The sequence below is a fragment of the Myodes glareolus genome, chromosome 7, assembly GCF_982192425.1.
Source record: "Myodes glareolus chromosome 7, mMyoGla1.1, whole genome shotgun sequence".
Taxonomy (NCBI): Eukaryota; Metazoa; Chordata; class Mammalia; order Rodentia; family Cricetidae; genus Myodes; species Myodes glareolus.
The window spans coordinates 9,080,079-9,102,769 of NC_142032.1; the positions used below are offsets into that span (position 1 = coordinate 9,080,079).

General features: G+C 38.0%; 1 pseudogene; it reads right to left on the reverse strand.

Annotated features, from left to right (window-relative positions):
* Positions 1-19,345: 19,345 nt before the first annotated feature.
* LOC148121291 (non-histone chromosomal protein HMG-14 pseudogene) lies at positions 19,346-20,474 on the reverse strand (annotated as a pseudogene).
* Between the last annotated feature and the right edge of the window lie 2,217 nt (positions 20,475-22,691).

Consider the following 22,691-nt stretch of genomic DNA (forward strand, 5'->3'; position numbering starts at 1 on the left):
TCTGCATCAGTTGCTGGATGAAGTCTCTCTGACAATTGGGTTATACAGCAATCTATAAGTATAGTAGAATATCATATCATTAGGTATAATTTCATTGACTTTTTGTCAGTCATGTTTTGTTCTATCTTAGGTCTCTGAGCTATCCAGTTTCTGGGTCCTGGCCCTACAGGAAATGTAAGGAGTGGGTTCCCTCTCATTGCATGAGTCTTAAGCAGGACCAGTCACTACTTGACTTTCAGCACCACCTATATGAAGCACAATTAATAAAATCTCAGACAGAAAAAGTTATGGTTCAACCTGAAGATCTGAAAAGCAAAATAGCCAGCTATTGGCTCTTACCTTGACCTCAGTCTGAAATGGTGATCCTACCTCCAGGAATCTCAGAATGAGACTGAGAGACTGAGAACTGTCTCCTTCTGTTTTATAATCTTCTCTATGGCTAGGATTAAAGGCAAGCACTACTGGGATTAAAGACAAGTACTGTCCACTTTCTAAGGCAAACTAGTGTGGCTACTGGGATTAAAGGTGTGTGCTACCATCACCTTGTCTATAAGGCATACCAATGGGGCTGTTTTACTTTCAGACCTTCAGGCAAGTTTTATTTATTAAAATACAATTGACATGCCACTACAACTATACTCCAGCACATTTTGTAGGCAGGACATATTGTAGGTCAAAATTATGTGACTGGGTTGCTATCCCAATCATTCCACTGGAAGTCTTGCCTGGTTACAGGAGATGGCCAGTTCAGGCTCTGTATCCCCCACTGCTCTGAGTCTTAGCTAGAGTTACCCCCAGAGATTCCTTGGAATTTCCATTGCACTAGGTTTCTAGCTTGTCTCTAAGTTGCCACCTAATTCTAGCTGACTCTCAAAATACTCTCCCCCTCCATCCTCCCCCTCCTGATCCTCCCTTTTCCTTTTACCCCATGGTGTCTATTGAATTTTCCATTCCAAGGAAGATTCATATATTCTCCCTTGAGCCCTCCTTATTACTTATCTTCTCTGGATCTGTGGATTGTAACATGGTTATCCTTTACTTTGTAGCTAATAGCCACTTATAAGTGAGCACATGCCATGTTTGTCTTTCTGGGTTTGGGTTACCTCACTCAGAAAGTTCTGTCCATTTGCCTGCAAATCTCATAATATCATTGTTTATAACAGTGAAGTGATACTTCATTGTGTAAATGTACTACAATTCCTTTATCCATTCTTCAGCTGAAGAACATCTAGGCTGCTTGCAGTTTCTGGTTATAATGAATAAAGCTGCTATAAACAAAGTTGAGCAAGTGTCCTTGAATTACGATGGAGCATCCTTTGGATAGATGTATGCTCAGGAGTGGTATAGCTGGGTCTTGAGGTTGATCAATTCCCAGTTTTCTGAGAAACTACCATGCTGATTTCCAAAGTGGTTGTATAACTTTACACTCCCATCAGCAATGGAGGAGTATTTCTTTTGCTCTACATCCTCTTCAACATTAGTCGTCACTTGTTTTTTTGGTATTAGTCATATTGACAGGTGTATGATATCATCTCTTAGCAGTTTTGGTTTGCATTTCCCTAATGGCTGAGTTGTTGAGCATTTCTTTAAGTGTTAGTCATTTGAGAATCCTCTGCTGAGAATTCTGTTTAGATGTGCACCACATTTTTAAATTGGATTATTTGGTTTTTAGATGTTTAATTTCTTGAGTCCTTTGTGCATTTTAGAAATTAGCCATCTCTCAGACGTGAGGCTTGTGGATATCTTTTCACTTTTTAAAGGCTGCTGGTTTGTAATATTGAAGTATTCTTTGGTTTACAGAAGCTTTCCAGTTTTACGAGGTTTCATTTATTAATTGTCAATTTTAGTGCCTGTGCAACTGGTGTTCTGTCCAAGAATTTATCTCCTATTGCAATGTGTTCAAGGCTATTCCCTGCTTTCTAGCTTATCAGGTTCAGTCTATCGGGATTTATGTTGAAGTCTTCGATCCACTTGGACTTGAGTTTTGTGCAGGGGTGACAGATGTGGATCAACTTGCATTCTTCTACATGCCCACATCCCGTTAGACTAGCACCATTTGTGGAACATGTTTTTTTTCTGTTGTACATTTTAGCATTCTCTATAAAATAATCAGGTGTTCATAGGTGTGTATATTTACATCTGCATCTTCAATTAGATACTATTGATCCACATGTCTGTTTCCATGCCAATACCATGCAGTTTTTATTACTATAACTCTGTAGTAGAGCTTAAAATTAGAAATAGTGATATGTCTAGAAGTTCTTTTAGTATTCAGGATTGGCTTAGCTATATTGGGTTTTTTGTTTTTCCACATGATTTTGAGTATTTTTCTTTCAAGATTTGTAAAGAATTTGGCTGGAATTTTAATGGGGATTGCATTGAATCTGTAGATTGCTGCTGGTTAGTGACCATTTAAAAAATATGTTTATTTTTACATGCCCACATCCTGTTAGACTAGTACCATTTGTGGAAGATGCTTTTTTCTGTTGTATATTTTTAGCTTTCTCTATAAAAAAATCAGGTGTTCATAGGTGTGATTCATGAACATGAGAGAGCTTTTTTCTTCTTGTATCTTCTCCAATTTTTTCCTTCATAGATTAAAAGTTTTTGTCATACAGGTCTTTCACTTGCTTTGTTAGAGTTACATAAACATATTTTATATTACTTGTGGCTTTTGTGAAGGGTGTTGTTTATAATTAGTATATGGGAGGCCTACTGATTTTTTTGAGTTAATCTTGTATCATCCAACCACATTGTTGAAGGTGTTTATCAACTGTGGGACTTCCCTCATAGACACTCTGGTAAGTGGTATCTATTAAGAAATTTATCCATTCTTTAAGTTTTTTCCAATTTTGTAGAATACAGTTTTTTGAAGTATGAACTAATCATTCTTTAGACTTCCTTAGTGTCTGTTGTTATGTACTCCCTTTCATTTCCGATTTTGTCAATTTGTTTATTTTCTCTCTGCCTTTTAGTTAGTTTGGACAATGGTTTGTCTATCTTGTAATTTTCACAAAGAAACCACTCTTTATTTCATCGATTCTTTGTATTATTCTATTTGTTTCTATTTTATTATTTTTAGCCCTCAGTTTGATTACTTCCTTCTGTATACTTCTCTTTGGTGTGTTTGCTTCTTTTTGTTCTGGAACTTTCAGGTGTGCTATTAAATTGTTAATGTGAGCTCTAATTTCTTTATGAAAGCACTTAGTGCTATGAACTTTCCTCAACACCAGTTTCATTGTGTACCATAAATTTGGGTATGTTGTGTATTCAATTCATTGAATTCTAGCAAGATTTTAATTTCCTTCTTTATTTCTGCCTTGACTCAGTAGAGACTTGTTCAGTTTCCATGGGTTTGTAGGCTTTCTGTTGTTTCTATTGTTGTAGAAATCTAGCTTTAATCAGTGGTGGTGTGATAAGATGCTTGGGGTTATTTCAGTTTTCTTGTATCTGTTGAGATTTGCTTTGTGACCAAGAACATGATCATTTTGGAGAAGGTTCTGTGAGATGCTGAGAAGGTATAGTATTTTGTGTTGAGGTGAAATGTTCTGTGATATCTGTTACATCCATTTGAGTCATAGCACCTGTTACATTAATTCTCTGCTTACAGTTTTCACCTGGATGATCTTTCCTTTGGTGAGAGTGAGGGGTTGAAGTCTCCACTATTAATTTGTGGAGTTTGATGTGTGATTTAAGCTTTAGTAATGTATTCTGTTTTATTAAGTGAAGTTTTGAGTAGGTTGTTTTTCTTGAATTGGATTTATTAAGTTAAAATTAAAATTTAAGGATTATTTGGAGTTTTATTTTAAAGCTTGCATACTTTAGGGCTTAAGACTCCATAACACTGTAACCTTATATATAACCTTATAATAATGGAGATGCCTTATTATACCATATACTAGAGTATTAGTCTCCTTACCTAGCCAACTCCTTCCTTGATATTCACCAAAAGCCCCTGTCTAGTGTCTAAGGAATCCAATTTTGGCTCTGTGCTTGTCATTTATTGAGCAAATTTTTAACCAAATCTTCAAAATGTACACTACTCTGAATTCATCCCAACAAGCATGCCCCTTTCTACTATCTGGTCCTTACTCCTTTTACTCATTTAAGCTCTCTGTCAAATGTTTCCATTTTATAATTATCACCATGTATGAAATTATACCTTTTTCTTGATGATTGACTAGATAAATACCATCTGGAGAGAGAGAGAGAGAACAGGCTCCTTTGCTCTTTAATTAACACTCAAAGACTTTTATATTGAATTGTTTTCCCACTTGACATGACAACATCTTGGAATTGCTGTATACATACATACATACATGCACACGCACACACACACACACACACACACATATATAAATATATAAAGGGATAATAATGTTTTGCTCTCATCCAAGCATTTAAATCGTCATCTTTACTTATCTTTGTTAAAAAAGGAATTTAATAATAATTTTGTCATTAAATTATATTTGTCATTAAATCCATATTTTTATTCTAATTTCTGGGGCTGTTTACAACATAATGCCCTCATTTTCTATCAGAGGCATATTTCGCTAAGGGAACAACACATACTGGCTCTTAAGAGCCGAAGTACATAGGCACCACAATAACATCACATGGTCTACACAAATGTAGCAGCTGGTGGTGTTTCAAGGTTCTCAGTTCTTCTCTTAGACCTGGCAAGTCCTTCTAGATTGAATGAGGAAGGTTCAGGAAAGCAACATCCTGTTTTTACAGTGTGATACAAATTCCTCAGAACTGATTTATAATATCTTTACGAATTAGTAGTTAGGGCAAAGTTAATGGTTTAGGAGTGAGAAGAAGATGCAATTATCTGTAGTTTTTAGTTCTGATTCATCAGTTGTTCGTTGAAAGTGAAATATTTTCTTCTACCTCAGAATGTGAGACAACAATAGTGCTGACTTGTCTGAATTGCCTTGGCGTCTGGTACAGTGCAGCAGAAGACTGGCCTAGACTAGTAGTAACAGTGACATTTCTGAGAATAATCATCAATGTGATTCTACTCCATCATGCTCCAGTAGAACACAGGCTGTGCTCAGAAACAATATCTGTGTCAATTGCCTTAAAATATAATGAGTTCTTCACTCTGATTACTATTCATGTGAATTTTGGCAAGATTTGTTCATCAAGCTATAGTATACTCATCTATAGAATAAGATAATAGCACAATTCAGTTACCATAAGCTCAATTAAACCTGACGCACGCAGGGCTTAATAAATGTTAAGTGATCAGTGATTAAAATAAACATGTGATGAGTTATTGGTCATCTACATGTCAAACACCAAGCTTCACTGAATGGCACTCGTCAAAACAAGAAACGCAGTTCCAAAGTCCAAGCCAACATCCAAGGAGTTTAACCCTCTCAAACAAGAATTAAGAGAAAATCATTTATACTGAAGTCTGTAAGTCGCTACAGGTGCTCAGGAGTGGAGAGAAGGAAGAAAAGAGAGTGAACTGCAGGGGAAGTGGACGGTGGAGATCTTTGTGTGTCTCTCATGAGGGGTAAGCACTTAAAATTCTTCACCTTCCCATGAGTTCATAGGAGAAACCATATATTACTTTGGAGATGGCACAGTCTGTGCTGCTATGAAGACAAACTTGTAAATGATGACATTTTCTGGCATGACTCTCTTCCTGTGGTACCCAGGACTTTTGTTACACAAGCTAGATTCCTTTCAGTTTTGTAATGGAATGTTTAGGCTAATATTTGCAGACCAGATTTTAGAATAAACTTAGAATGGGGCCCGCTGTATGGTAAGAGCATGAAAGGAAGTGGATACTTCAGTTTCTTATTCCATCTATTGATAGAAAAACTCATTGTCACTCACCCAGAACTATTGAAATGTGTTAAGCATGTCATTTACACATTTGATTATAAGGCATCGATAAAGGTTTTCCAGAAAGATTTTCTCATCAGAAACAAAAGAGGCAGGAGTATACTCGTAACTATGGAAACATTTACTCCATATTTGTTGCATTTATAAGGTACATGTTTACATATCAAGTAATTAGGAAAATGTGGGCGTAATCATTTGTTTCTTATTAATACCAGTTTTTAATAAGAAAGAGAAACTTATCTCGAGAGCATGCTTTTAAATAACTACATTAAAGGCAGCTATGTAATTATTGCTCAAGTCTTAGTGTAATTGAACCTGATTTGAACAAAGTTTTTCTATCATAATAAGATCTTAGAATTGAATGAAGAGGGGTAATAGGTTCTATTACAGACTGGCCGTCTGAAGTCACCCTGGAAACAATGTAGAATTGTCTCTTAGAATAATGTTGATAAGACATGGTGCAGAGCAATTTGAAATGGATTCATAGGAAAATCACATAGTCATTTTAATTTTCACTTCAAAAAAATCACATAACCATTTTAATTTTCACTTCATAATCTCAATACTGACTGGTCTATTGTGCTCCCCATTGTACATTAAGATGGAAAGTAAAGCAGTATTGAGGATTGCCGTGCTTGAAGGAACACTGACTCCAGATTATCTATGTATCTGCATAAAAAACAAATTTGGCTCTTAATTTATCCAATACACAAAATTAAATTACCAATGGATTGTTTACTTTAGCATTGATACTGGAACCTCAAGACTTTCAGGAAGCAGAATAGTTTTGTTCTATTTTACAGAGCATATAATTATACAAAATATTGAATATCATGACATTTTATACCTGCATGCAATGTATTTTGATAATATTCTGCTGTATTCATGTCTCTTGTCTGCTTTCTCTTCCATCTCCTTCATCATTTTGTACTATCATGGTCCCCAAATTCTACAATGAGAGAAAATATACAATATTTATCTTTGTGAGTCTCACTTATTTCACTCAACATAATGATACCCAGTTCTACTCCTGTTTTCCCCACAAAGCATATGGTTTTATTCTTATAAATAAAGAGGGATGAAACTCTATTGTGTATGTCATCTGTCATCCATGATCTAACCTGATTCTGTAATTGAATATTGTAACAGTGCTGCTTGAAGGACGGCTATGTGAGAATCACTATTTTATGCTGGAATTTATTCTTTTGTGTATATCCCCAGAAAGTTTATAGCTACATCATTTGGTAGATCTAATTTTATTTATTTACTTACTTATATTTATTTATTTTGATAAATAGCCATACTCAATTCTTTAGTTGCTAGACTAATTTATGTTTTTAACAACAGTGTATAAAGGTTCAATACTATTCACAATTGATAGCTGCTGGGAGAGGAAGACTCAATTTCCTTTAAAGGTGTGACCCCTATTAGGTAGACCATGCTCCCAGTGGAAGGTCACACACCCAAGAGTATATAAAAGTACAAATCGGACTTGATACATTAAAATAAAAAAAGATGCAAGATTGGGTGGGTATAGAAGGGGCATAGATGTGGGAGGAGTTAAGGGAGAAGGGTGGCTATAATCAAAATGCAGTGGAGACTGTAGGAAATTCTCAAAGAACAAATTGAAAAACAAGGAAACACAAAAACAAAGATCCAGTTCCACTGCTTTTCTCACAGCCTCACCGATGTTTTGTTGTTGTTGATGATGACAGAAAATGTGTCAAATAAACATATAGAGATATTCTCAACTGTGGAACAAGATCACTGTGTTCTTACTCAGTCTATCACTCTAGAAGTTATATCCATAGACTTTTAAGAAGCTAGCATTGACAATAAGGAAAGCAATGCATAACAACAACCAGCCATATAGATATGATAAGGGCCTAGAGCACAGCAAGCAATTCCTTTTGGGGAAATTTTCTGACGTCTTTATGTGTAATGAGGATCAGGACAAAACCTGATACATGTTTTTAGTTACAAAAAGTGGTACATGCTGGTATTGGGGGCCAAGTATGACCTTTCCAAATAGATAAGAGAATGCTTTACTTACGATTCTGTAAAAGAGACTGTCTATAATCCTGTCCACACTAGATCTGAAGATTGGCAAGCAGCTTTAGTCATTAAAGACTGTAGAAAATGTAACCATGAGGGCAAATGAATTCATGATTGAAAGGAACTCTGGCAAGTCTGTCTTGATTTCCTATTGGCACCTATTTTCTACTGAAGAGTGTTAGTACGATCTACCCCTACACTCCTTTTGTAGCCATTTACAGTATTGTCCATTTTTTGAAGGTGTAGGTACAAAATGGGTGTGAAAATCTTAAAGGAGACTCCATTGAATAATGAACTAGACAATTTCTTTTGGAAACCAGGTGGGTAAATTGCTGTAGTTCATGAAAAATTGTTGAAGTGCTTTAAAATATAATTTATAATGACTGTATATGATTATTATGCATGGAGTCCTGACTCCAGCGAATTAGTTTCATCTGTGACAGTGGAAGATCCTGCAATTAAGATGGTGGGCCATTAGCAGACATCAAAAAGAAGGGTATGGTGGGTGGGGCACGATTGCATAACTCTAAAGCAGGGACTCACCAACTCAGTTCATGGTACTCCATTTTTAAATTGTTGCCATTGGTAATAGCAAAAATAATGTAGTAGTAGTAATAACAATAATATAGTCATAGTTATTAGAATAGGAGTATCCACCAATGATATGAAATCAGGAGGCCTGAGTAAACAGTGCTCTATTGTTAGTTAATCAATAACAGGAACTGTAAAGGTCAATAAAAAGCTTTCAACTTTTTCAGGCAGGGATTGATAAACTTAAAAGCTTGATGTGAAATCCTCATTCTAGAATAGAAAAAATTGAAGTCCAGAGAAGGAAGTTACTATTCTGTTTCTCACTTAGACAATGTAACTAAGAGATTAAAGTCCAATATAAATATAAAATTATTTTATCTCCATTGTAAGGTAAACCCCACAAAGACAAGAATTTTGTCTTCATGTATCTATATTCACTATGTTTCCCCATTACTTGAAAAGCATGGAACATAATAGGCAAGCCCTCAGTTGCATAAGTGTCAAAATATAGTGATTAGAACTTGATATATAATTGAAATATTGATCACCATGTACCAGACATGCTATGTTGGGTGGGTTATTAAGCTTTTGCAGCCCTAAAGAAGGTATTAGTTGAAATAATGCACACATCAAGTTGAGCATCCTGAAACATTTTGTGAACACTCAATAGATGTGGGCATTATGGTAGCATTGGGTTTTACCTTATGGTTTTTGATTAGATTATAATTTTGAAAGCATCTTATTTCACTCAACTTTTTTCCCAAGTTCAAGTCTTTAACCTTTTTACTTTCATAAATGTTAGGCCATTGCCACATCCAGTCATTCTTTAAATGGTTTATTTAATTTTCTTTGGGAAAATCCATTAAGAAATGTGTTGAAAATTAGCATTCATATTACAGCTTCATTTTGCTTGCTGAGCAGTCTGTCATTGTTATTTTTCTCTAATTCATAATTACTCTCCAATTGCTCATACATTTAAACAATCAATGTCATTATTACAACCTCCACTACAAATATCAAGATAAAAATTACCTGATGGGAGAAACAACTATTGAGGACTATTTCCAGTTATATAATGTGTATCCGGCAGTTGAAAATAGTGTTCCCTAGTGTTTCTGTTTATTAACTACAAGAAAAATAAGAACACTCCAGAGTTCCATTTACTCAGAAATCACCAGCACTGACAATCAGGGGAAAACTGTTTAAGACCAGGAATGCCAGCGACTACACACCGCACGATGGAAAGGCCTGATAAATGTAATTCGCAGCAGCAGTTAGACCCTTGCACTGCTAAGTGCTCCCCATTTGGCAGCATGGGCATTGGCTAGTGTTTCTGTTGAAAATGCAAATTTATGGCTCCACCTACTGGATCAGAATCTACATTTTTAAGCAGAGTGTCCAGGTGATTAAAGCCAACAAAGCACTAAGGTAGCTAGAGTAAACAGGCAGGCAGAATCCTTCAGAACTGCTCTGTTTAAAACATATTGTTTTGCACAACACATTCTTTTCTGCCGGACAGTTTAAATAATATTAAATCAAGGTTATAGCAAAAGTAAAAAGTAAATCATGCCACCTAGCAACACAGACAAGCTCTGGATGTATGTATGTAAATTCCTATATAACAGGCCACGTTGTCCTTGGTGCTTGTCATCGCAGTGTATCACACTCAGCTGTCTAAGACAATACACAGAGCTGTGCTCCAGCATCTTAAACTTGGCTGGCTAGGACACACCACTCTGGCTTTTTTTATATACCACTCTGGCTTATCAAATATCCTATTGATTGAAAATTAGATTTTCCCTCTTTTTATTCTTCAAGTAGAAATAAACGGGATCCCAGGTCCAAGGAGAGATGCCCAGATTGTTCTCTGGACAGAGGAGAGGGTGTCTGAACCGCCTTGGCCCATAACCATACTGATGAATATTTTGCTTAGCACCATAGAACCTTCATCTGGCGATGGATGGAGATAGAGACAGAGATCCACATTGGAACACTGGACTTAACTCCCTAGGTCCAAACGAGAAGCAGAAGGAAAGAGAACGTGAGCAAAGAAGGCAAGACCGGAGGGAACCTTCATCCGACGATGGAGGGCGATACAGACGGAGACCCACATTGGAGCACCGGACTGAGCCCCCCCAAAGTCCAAATGAGGAGCAGAAGGAGGAAGAACATGAAAAAGGAAATCAGGACTGCGAGGGATGCGACACCCACTGATACAAGGGGACTGATCTAATGAGAGTTCACCAAGGCCTATTGGACTGGGACTGAACGAGGACGTGATCAAACCAGATTCTCTGAATGTGGCCAGATTCTCTGAATGTGGCTGGCCCGGAGTCTTTCTGAAAAGCCATTGACTATGACACTGGGACTTGTTTCCTCTGCATATACTGGAGTTTGGGGATCCAGTCTGTTTGGATACTCACCTTCCTGGACCTGGAGGGAGGGAGGAGGAACTTGAACTTCCTACAGGGCAGGAAACCCTGACTGCTCTTTGGGATGGAGAGGGAGAAGGAGAGGAAGTGGGGGGAGTGGAAGGGTGTTGGGAGGAGGGGCGGAAATGGAAACTTTTATAATTTAATAAACTTTGAAAAAAAAAGAAATGCCTTTATGTTATATCTTTTCATTCTGTCTTTATTTCATAAATCCAAGGATATTCATTATCTATCACAAGCTAGTTATAAAATGCTTTCACAGAAAAACCATACATGGGATTAAAAGACCCAGATTCTCAACCAGATTTGGTTTCTATTAACTTTCTTACTGACATCTCTGTTGGCTGAACATCCCTATTAGGCACCCCATAATGTCCAGTAGCCAATGAAAACAGTAAGTACTAGGTCTGCCACATGCTGTTAGAAAGCATGCTTCAGGGAATTTCTATTTGAGTCTCATATCTAATTTTAACTGTATATCTCAAGTTTTGATAACAGAAAAAGATGGCCTAAGGAGATGTTGAATTCCAGAGAGAACTTATTCTAGAATTACATATTTTTGTATTTGAGAAGTTGAGGCATCGATCCCTCAGAGCAAGCATTGCCTGGTACTACGTAAGCAGGAACTGCAGCCCAACTCTATTAAGTTGATATATGAAAGGAATTGTGAGTTCAGACCATGAATTTTAAGCTATTATAACTAGTTTCAAATACATCTTTATTAATCAAAACAGAAGCCATTACAATCAATGTATTTTAGTTTTTGACTATCTGAAATAAGTGTGTATATCACATTCTAAACATTCATGCTTTGGGATTTGACAAACTCTTGGAAAACATTTTTTTTTTATCCTGAAGATTTTGGAAGTGTTTTTTTTGGAAAAACTTGTTCACTTTCTTGAAGAAGTGATATTTGGTTGGTGAGAGGTCAGGTGAATATGGTAGACAAGGCAAGACTTCATAGCTCTATTTGTTCAATTTATTGAAAACTGTGGCAGAAACTAGTGTTTACCTATCAAACTTCTGTCTCAGGAAACACTGAGGTAGGGAACAGGGGCCAGGAGGATCCTAAGGGAGTTTGTTGTGAGATTGTATCTCCTTAGTAATGGCAGAAGTTACATCCATAAACTCTCAACAATATGACTGTCTAAACATGAACTGAGAGAGAATGATATCAGTGGACATGCCAAAGCATATGGGAAAACTGAGGGAAGCTGGGGGAGGGGGAGAGTGGTCTTTCCCAGGGCACACCAACTGATTATCCAGTACCAAATGGTCAGTCTTAAAAACATATATACAAATACATTGTACGGACTGATCAGGGTATATTTAGGAGCATACCCGGTATTATATACATATACATATATGCATGCAATTACAACTAATGATAGTAGAGGTCATCAATTTGAACAAGAGGCGGGAGGTGTATATAGACAGGTTTGGAGCGAGGAAAGGGAAAAGAGAAATGTTGTAATTATGTTACAATTCTAAAAAAATACTTGCCACATCTAAAAACCAAACAACTAACCAACCAGCCAATCAAACAAATGAAGAACAGACAACGCCACTACCCAGCTTGGCGGAAGATCGCGAAGATAGCTAGTTGTCAGTGTGGACTAAAGTTCCTGAGTGGAGCATCACCTTCCACTGAACTCTCTGCAGGGCTCATTAACTAATTAAAACTTCAGTGGTTCTGAATAAGTAGGACTGCTACGGTCTAGGAGCTAATTACAATTTATCTTTTGCTATTTTTAGCCCCCTTACCAGACATACGTTTCCCTCCCCTGTGTCTGACCTGAGGACCTCATGGTTAACAGGTGAAACCGTTTAGATGTATTAACTGGCGTCTAGATTCCACCAACCAAAAGGCCGAGGGTTGTTGATCAAAGGCCAAGGCAGAGATTGCCCCACCTGGTTTTAACTACCCCCTTTCTGCATTTCCAGTAACATATTTTTAAAAAGAGTCTTAATTTAAGACTTTCTTTGTTTCATTACTATAAAATGTTGTCCCGCTGTTGCATCGCTATATAAAATTCAGAGTAACTCTGTGTACCTAGGCCATGTCTACTCATATTTAGCTTCAATGTAGACTGTCTCTTACCTCTTTGAGGTGAGAGTTATAGCTTTTGGTTGACAGCAGTAACTATCCAAAGCTAAAGAAAAATACTTGTTCTCTTGATCCAGCATTTCCTCATTAAGGGATATATCCTGAAAACAGTCATTGAGACACAAATACACATGAGCAGAGATAATATCAGAAAGTACATGGAATCTAATAATAGGATACAAACTGAACAAGGTGGATAAATAAGGCAGACAGACATGAAAGTCACACATACTAACATGAAAAATGTTCATATGTATTGTAAGAAAAGTGCGTTATAAAACTCTAGTTACAGAATATGCTCAAAATTTGTACAATAAGAATAAATGAACACATATACAGTTACCAAGGAACTATAAGGTTCATAGCAAAATGTTAATTAGTGTTTGTCTTTGGTACAAGGAATTATTAAGCAATTTTCCTTTCCTTTCCTTTTCCATATTTAGATGCTTCTGTTGAGATATCTTAATATATTCCCACTGTACTGAATATTCAGGCACTTTTTCTTATTCAAACGTTGCAAGTTTATTTCAGCACAGGCATGCTCAGTCTTTAGTTGCGGTGAAACAAACTGCCCTCCTTACTTAACCCCTCCATGGGTCCTCAGATTTGAAATGTGGATTCATCTGCTACATTTTCATGCTTCAATGCTATCAGACTACATAGAAAGTGCTGTGATTGTGATCACAGGACGGTTGGTAATCAGCTCTGGTAATTCTGAGTACAGTCTATGAGAGACCCCATAGGTCTCTGCCATTGCCTACTTCCCTTGACACAAAACACGGTGCAAGTCTCTTACCCATACTAAAGTACACCCCCTTGCTTTGCTCTGTGTGCTCTCAGAATCCTTCATGCTAAGTCTACACCAAGAACCCTTTGCTAGTCTCCCCATGCACATTGCTGAGGGAGCAAATTGAGATTTTGTCTCACCTGCTGGGCATGCCATCAGCAGCTACTTCCTTTTGGAACACATCGCTTTCTTTTTAACAAGTTTTGGAGCTAGAGGTTATTTATCATCTCCAAGAGAAATTCACTTCAGCTGATTATGAGTCAGAATCTGGGTTATGTTTGTTTATAACAGGTTTTTGGTGCCCTGGATTCAAGAATTCTTCAGCATTTTCCTCTTCTATTGCTGTCTATTTTATTTACAGTATCTTGATATTATGTGGTTTTCCTTATTTACTAAATTCATTAGTTTCATTCTAACTAACATTAGAATCCCATTTGCTGAAGAATGTTTTGTGAACATTGATTACCTGCATTTGACTAGATTTTCATTCTTTTCCCATTATGCAAATCTCCAGGGCCACTAAACGAGGTTGAACACATTAATGTCAAGAGCTATCTTGATGGGGGACTCTCTGTCAGCCAATGATCTTTAAGAGGTTAGAACAGGTTAGGGCATGACCTTTTGGGTACCCAGAGAAAAACCATCGGCCCATCCAGGATTTTCTCTCTCTCTGTGGTACCTATGCTACACAATTGAGGTTGGACTTCTCGTTTCTGTTTCATGAGTTTGCCACTTATAAAAAAGAAAATATAATTGGAATATCTTGTAGTTAGCTTGGGATTCTTTGACCTGTGTCCTTCAATACTATCTCATAACAGGGCATGTTAAGCAAGTCACAAGTAACTTTCCTCACAAAGAACAGATAGGCTAAACTTGGTATCACGTACACGTCTGTAATTATAACTACATGAAAAGCTGAGGCAGGAGGATACTTAAGACTGAGGGCAGCCCGGGCTACAGGCCAGACCTCATCTAACATACAAATGAACACCCAAGAAGGTAGCAGGCACTCTGGGTGGAGTTGTGAAGTGTATTTTGAAGAAGTTTAAGATTCTTCACATATTGACCAACTGAGTGACTGAAAGTGTTCATCTTAGAGAAACTTGGACCTCAACTCATAAGATTATTCCTTGGAGTACTTAGGAACCTGTGGCTTTTCATATGTGCTTGAGTGAGCGTTCAAACCACCTCATCCATATTCCTGCTGATGTCATGCAAGCAGATTTTGTGTAACTTAACATTGCAGCCCTAAGTCACAGTAAAAGACAAGATTTTATCTCACATTTAAAAAATTTCTTAGACTTAAATTTCTCAAAGATATAACAAATCAAATTTCTTTAGAAACATTTCTTAAGGAACTGTTGCAAATATGTCAAAGTTAATTGAAGAGATAATAGGTAAGAATTGCACTGATGAATTCCAAGTTTTTTCAAACTGCACATTTGAAATAGAAATGTCTGCTTGACTTTCTTTCCTTTTTTAAAAGATTTACTTTATTTGTGTGTGTTTCTGTGTGTGTGTGTGTGCATGCATTGGTGCTTGTAGAGGCCAGAGGAGGATTCCCTTGGAACTGGAGTTATAGGTGGCTTGAATTATCTGATGCCTGTCTGCAAAACTGAACTTAAGTCCTCTAGAAGAGTAACAAGTGCTCTTAGCTGCCATCTCTCTAGCCCTTCCACTTTCTTGAACTCAATGAATGGGTTGGAGTAGGGGCAAGGAAGCATGAGTTACTATTACTGATGTGGAGTTAGAATGAATGTTTTCTGTACCTCAACAAGTAGACATGTTTTCTGGACACAGTATGATACTGGAAGTATAGGAAATGATATACTCCAAATTAAAAAAAGCCTTCATTTTTCTGCCACTGGAGAACTGATATATCCATGAATTGCATCACTTCTCAGAGTATTGACTTCCTCCAAGATTATAGGTACTCACAAGTTTTTATAAGATGTGATATATTTTATATATGTATTTTATATATGTAAACTTTCTACAAATTATCCCAAAGACAACATTCTTATGTAAGTATTAAGGCCATTTCTCCAATATATGTTTTTTAAGTAGGAACAAGATCACTTTCCCATCCTATTTGATTGACAGGTAGTGCAATTTCTAGCCCCTTAGAGATGCTGTTTTCTTTCTTTATGATTCCTACAGTTGACAAGCCAAATATTGATGATTTAACCTTTTGATTATTCATGTGCTCCCTTTTGTTAGTTGCTACTACCCATTGTTGGCTTACAACTTGATATTTCTCTACTTCTACAAAAGCAATAAACCATTTATATAAATAATCCAGAGCAACAGCAGAATAATTATGGAATGATAGTATCTTGATAGACAGGGGTGTAACCAATGACATATATGGAAAGCATTAACATATTAACATGCCTACGATTTTGAAGGGAGAGGATATCTATAGATAGATATAGATATAGATATAGATATAGATATATAATACCATGGTTATTCAGTGTCAGATGAAGTGATGGAGTTGCGTGACAGTTCACTGTGGCATTTTGAACACCAGCCTCCACTTGCCTGTTGTCTGCAGCAGAAGGCACTCAGCATCTCATTCATCACAGGGAGCAGGCCTAATGGTCTGAGTAGGCTACAGGGATTGTTGACTCATTTAATTACCTAGGGTAAGAAACTTATGCCCTAAGAACACAAGAATACATGATTCCTTTGTAAGACTGTAGGCTTACCTACATTTCAACCACCACTAAACACCCTCAGAGAATCACAGTGGCATTGATGAAAGGCAGCAAGATACTTTCAAAATTGAGCCGTATCCATCTGTGGGGATTGGGATTGAAATAAAAATCTGCAGCCCAGTATTTCCCTTAAGAATCCCTGGTTGTATTATAGATATCTGCATTACTTTAGATCAGCAGCAGACAATAGTGAGGTGAAATATTAAGTTTTGGAATCCAGTGCTTTGTTTAGAGTCCAAATCTCCTACATTGTAGCAGACTAATATTGGCAAATATTTGTTCCTGGACCCTGTGAATGAGAATCACTAACGTAACAGACGTACAGGACTGTTTGGTTTCATGTGATGATGTAGGCAGTGCCTCACCACCTGCTCTTGGGGTGTAAGAAGGTCAGATTTCTGAGTCCCCTTGCTGCCAAGTTCCACTGGAGCTCTTTCAAGCTGGGAAGATGTACATAGAATCTTCTCCCTGACCACAGCACCCCACTGATGTAAATCACTTCCAGGATCACTGGGAAAACTGAGGGACTCAAATATTGTTATTGACTAGTATAATAGATTTTAAAATTTAAAAATGGCTTTTATTATTCAAATTCACTATAGAATTTTTTATCTCTCAATACTATCAATTCTAAAATTTTGGAAAAAACGTTAATTTGAGAGATTACAGTGGCAATTAAAACACAAAACTTCCAAACCAGACTCCTATTTTATATTCGTTATTTAAGGGAAAAAGCCAACAACTAGAGAATGTATATTTTAGTCAAGCTACAGTTCACACCCAATCTCAGAAGCTCAGGTGTCCTGCTTATGAAGTGGGTAAAATAATACATGCTTTGCTTTCCTGATGAAAAATTTGAATATTAAAACAAAACCTTATGCAGAAGTTTCTTGTAAATTCTTCATTTTCAGGATCACTGACTTGGTAATCCAGTGTCCTATATTTATAGGAAAGAAACAATTGCAAAGAAGAAAGAAACCTTTTCAAAAACACCAAACAATTAGGAAGAACAGAAATTTAAATTATTGTTTTTTGTTTTAGGTAGCTTATCTTAGGTAAATAAAATTGAAAGCTGTATTAGTGTAAATGAGTTTTATGCCAGACTACATGGATGCTATGCTAATGTTATGTTAATGTTAATATAATATTAACTTTGCCATAGGAAATTATTATCTCCATGAACGAAGAAATTGTATTTCTCTAGGAGAAAAATTTCATGACATTAAATGGCAAAAGTCACTGAACTGCATTACATTACAAATATAATCATGTAGTATATGATGTACTTAGAAATATAGGAAAGAAATGCAAAACAGATTAAAGTTCTGGTGTTAGTCATAGATTTTATATTACAAAAGTCATGAATAAAAATCAAATTTTAAAAGTGCATTATGAAAATAGTTACTTGGTAATATGGTATTAATGGAAATCCAATAAAAAGAAAGACATCGGCCCAGAACTGTTTCTCTCCAAATGCTCATCCATACATATTGTTTCCAAGAGCAGGCTTAGTAAGTTGTGCAGCTACTGCACAGAACTGATACATGAACAAGAAAGGATGACCAAAGAACTGAGAGAGAAATGGATTTGTGGTTGGATCTGGTGGAGGCTCTTTTCTTCTGGACAAAGCCCACATCAATTTGCCAGCCTTGCCATGCCTGCAGTGGTAGAGTGAATGGCACAGCAGAGGCTTGGGTAGAAGCAAACCTTGCTTCCAATCCTGGCCCTCATCCTTATGCTCAGAGGATTTACTGTAAGTCATGAGATTGGGGCTTCTGTCTTCCTTGATGTCTGGCTTAGATTGCTCTATCATTTTTTTCCCACTTGCCTAAATTACAGATTATTTCTGTTTAACTTCTTCCATGACTTTGTTGTCTAGGATTTTGTGGATCAGCACCCTGTGAAATATATCTCAGTGTTATTGAAGGTTCTCTCACTAACAGTGACTTGCAATACTAGCCAAATATCTGTTCCTTCACTTTCCGAATCACAACTATGTGTGTGGAGTGAGAAATCTAAGAGAGTATTGGACAGAAGCTTGGAATGTGCAGCTAAAACGAAGAGGAGCTCCAGGGATTGGCAGGGACAAAAGTGGCCTCCGTGACTATCGACTTCAATTCAGAACTTACAAATTTGAAACCACACAAGACAATCTGATGGCAATGAGGATGGCGAAGCACTAATTGGCATAACACCTCCTAGATACCATTCTCCAAAGACCTTGTGGACTAATACAGTGACCACACAGGACACTGGGGGCTGCCAGTCTGCCTTAACTTGTGCATATTTTCAATGTGGGAGGAGAGGAAAGAAGAAGAGAGGAGAGGAGAGGAGAAGAGAGGAGAGGAGAGGAGAGCAGAGCAGAGCAGAGCAGAGCAGAGCAGAGCAGAGCAGAGCAGAGGAGAGCAGAGGAGAGGACTTGCTTCTGTGGTCATATGCTCATGTTCCACTGAAGGAGTGCCTCTTTCTGCCCTTCTTTATCTTCCTGTTTAAGTTAGTCTCACAGATGGCTCTGCTGAGCTCCTAAGACCAACCTGAGGGTCTTTGCCAGAAAAGATGAAGAGACTCTTTGTTGCTGTGACACAGAAATGGTGATTTCTGGCTCTTCACATTGTCTCCAATGTCCCTGTCTGAGCTGCCATAGTAACTGTGCTTTCCGTTCTTCAGATTGTCTCCAGTGTCCCTGTCCATCCACTCTCTCAAGAGTCATCTAATCATGTAACCAGAGATTCTCAACCTAGAGATTGTGGCCCCTGGGGTTTTAAAAGACTTTTTTACAGGGGTCCCCTAAAACTATCTGCATATTGGATATTTATTTTTTATATTACAATTTATAACAGTAGCAAAATTATAGTTTTTTTTCTCTTTCACAATGGAGATTTTATTGGTTGAGGAGTAAAGTACACAGACATTTCAATTCTTAAAACATGTACCCAAACTCTGAGGAGTCATACATTGTGTTCACGTACCCAAAAGAGCCATGTGTTGTTTCTCTTTGAACTTATTCCAAGTGATGTTCCATCCCCAAACTTGGCAGTCCTTCTCCAAGACCTCACATAATAAATTGCTCACAATCCTCAACTCCACTGACTCACCATTTTATGCCACGCACAGGACACACTCAAAAAGTTCAATGTTTCACAGCACATTGTCACACTTGTTAGGAAGATGGACCTCCATGAGCAGACAGTCCTGACAGGGAAAGGGCCGAGGAGTGGGTTTTTAGCCAACAGTTCTACGAAACACGACAACGGATATAACTGAAAATATTCCATACACAAATGCACGGCCAAGACTCCAAATTACCACTTAGTATATGCTTTGTGTTGTAGGATATAAAACTAGCCCTCTCTACGGAATGTTATGGTGACCCCCGAGACAGTCACAGCCTCTCCTGATTCAGTATCCTGCTATTTTCTGGTTGTACCAAAAAATAAACAACCAGCAAGTGATTTAACCTCTTAAAAAAAACATTTACACTTAAAAAATGGGATGAGGCAGGATTTCTCCCCACCTTTTAAAAATGTTTCTAGAGCTACTAAAAAACTCGCATTTACAAAATAGTTGATAAAAATATTCCTCTGGATTGTACAAGAAGGGAGGCGGAACACTGACAGACATGATGGATGGTTAGTCGGACTTGGCTTCTTTCTCTTCTCCTTCAGAGGCTGGACTCTGGTTTTCGGTCTCTCCGTTCTCTGTGGGCAGATCCGCGGTTTGCTGGTCGGCCACATCAGCCTGTTTGCCCTTTGCTCCCCTCTTCCCTTTTGCTTGCACTTTTTTATCTGATGACTTATCCTTTCCCGCGGCCTTCTTCGGCTTCGCGGCCACCTTGGCAGGGGCGCGCTTGGCCGACAGCCTCGCAGAGCGGCGCTTGGGCTCCGCCTTCGCCGCTCCATCCGCGCTAACCTTCCTCTTGGGCATCGTGGCGGCGTGGATGGGAGGCGTGTGCGAGGCCGAACCAGTCACGGAGACTCCGCCGCACGGACTGCTCGCAAAATCATAGTTATAAAGTATGAATGAAAATAGTTTGATGTTTGGAGGTCACCACAATATGAGGAACTGTATTAAAGGATTAGTAGGCTTGAGAACCACTGATTTAAACTAACACAGATCCCCTGTCTAAATCTTGTGACACCCACATTAATTCTTTCAAAAGTGAAATCTAGGCTGTACATCCAGAATTATGTACAGCATCCGCCTTCCCCCTTTGGTGTTTCATATCAATTGAAACACTCTGGAACAAAAAAGACTTTTTTGTAAAGGTAGTATGTAAACTGAAGCTTTCTTATTTTGTTGCAGAATATATTTTCCATGATAAGATGAGCCAATCTTAACATTCTATTAAGACCGGCAGTCAGTCTCCTGGATATAACTGTGATGATTTAGTATATATTTGGCAGAGAAGAGAATGATTTTGTATCTCCTTTCAGTCAATACATAAATAAAAACTTGTGGTTAAAGGTGTTAGGTATCTACCTACTGTATGTTTAGTGCTATGTTGAAGAGCTATATGGTATTTAGAGTAATTGTAAGATACGTTGTATTTTCAGTGAAGTTATGACTTAGGTGTGGACACACAAACACAGATGGAGACCCTTAACTGCAGTCAGGAAGCAAGAGTAAAGAACAACATTTGCCATCTACAGAGAAATTGAAGTAGGTGCATTTAAATAAGGGATCTCATCACTTCACAACTCTTAAAGCTGTCAATCATTTCTTCTCATTTTACTTGCTGTAAACCAAGGTTCACAGATCTTGGTCCAAAGCCATGTGTTAAGCAGAATGGTGGAGTCAAGGGAGTCTGACTCCAAAGTAGCTTTTCATCCTCGCTGTTTGTTTTAGTTAATTGACTTACCTTAAAACAACACAAATTCCTGGGTCATGCTAACAGAGGTTCTATCCATGTGAGGTCTAGACATGGAACCTCATGAGTGTCCAAGTGAGAAAGCCCCATGTTATTTAATGCTTCTATTGTACACATAGATGCTGAAGATGCATGTGATGAGTTCAGTGTGGTGTGTGAAAAATAAGGCAACGAATTTAATCTGGACCATGTACGCATTGCTGACTGCTGGCCTACGACACAGTCTTGCCCACCCTTTTCACATCTGAGCATCACAGCACCCAGGGAGGTGATGTCAAGGCAACTTAATCACCAATGAGAACCCCGAGATCTGAGTGATGAAGTGCCTGGCTGAGGCTCCCTAGGCTAGGTAGGGAATCCGGTCAGTGCTCATTTCTTTGCAGTGCTTGGGCTGAGCGGCCAAGTTCCAGTGCTGGAACTTTGTGGCACCACTGCAAATTGAATGATGAGATCGATAATTGAAGAAGCTGCTAATTGCATGGGGTGAAGGATATGGCTATATATTAAAGACAAGCGCCGCTCTCATGAGCACTTCTTAAGCGCCTAAAACAGATGCAGCTAAGCCTGGATTATCATAATCTTTCCTCTAAATAAATTATTCAAATTAAGACATGCTTTCTCATGAGCTTATAAAATGCAGATAAACACATTTCCCCCAACTTGCTCTAGGCAGTCGTATGTGTCCTTTCCCTCTTCTCTACCCCAGACACAATGGCCTGAAACACTTCGGACTGTGACCAGGTGATGGTCCACGAACACTCAGTGAAACAAAGGCAGAGAATTGAGTTAGTAGCCTTTGGCAAAATTACTACATGTGGCCTGTACTTCCAGAATTTGAGTTGTTATGGAGTAATTAATTTGAGGGAGGCAGTGACATGAAGCTTCTACAACAGAGAAAGGAGTTGAAATACCAGATGGTGTTATCAATGAGCAGCAGATGCTTGCCAGTGAGCTGGGATCTGTGTTTTTAATTCCCAGAGTAAAATGATTTTCTAAAATAAAGTGGAGCTCAGTGTTTTGAGTCCCTTTTGGAGAACTGCTGCACACCATAGTGCTCAGTGAGAGGGAGATCCAGCACATTCCCTGCAAGCAGCGGGCAAGAACTGGCACAACCATCCTTGAGTTTTATGACAGGCTATCTGATCTTTCTAGAGAAACTTTAAGGACAATGAGACTTACAAAGCACCACAAAACCTGAGAATTGGTAACTGAAAAAGAATGGCAAGAAGAGAAAGGTCCTTAGTAGCTAAAACGCATCATCTGGGCAGGGGAGATGGCTCAGCAGTAGTGTTTGCCCCATAAGTTCAGTGACATGAGCTTGATTCACCAGAAT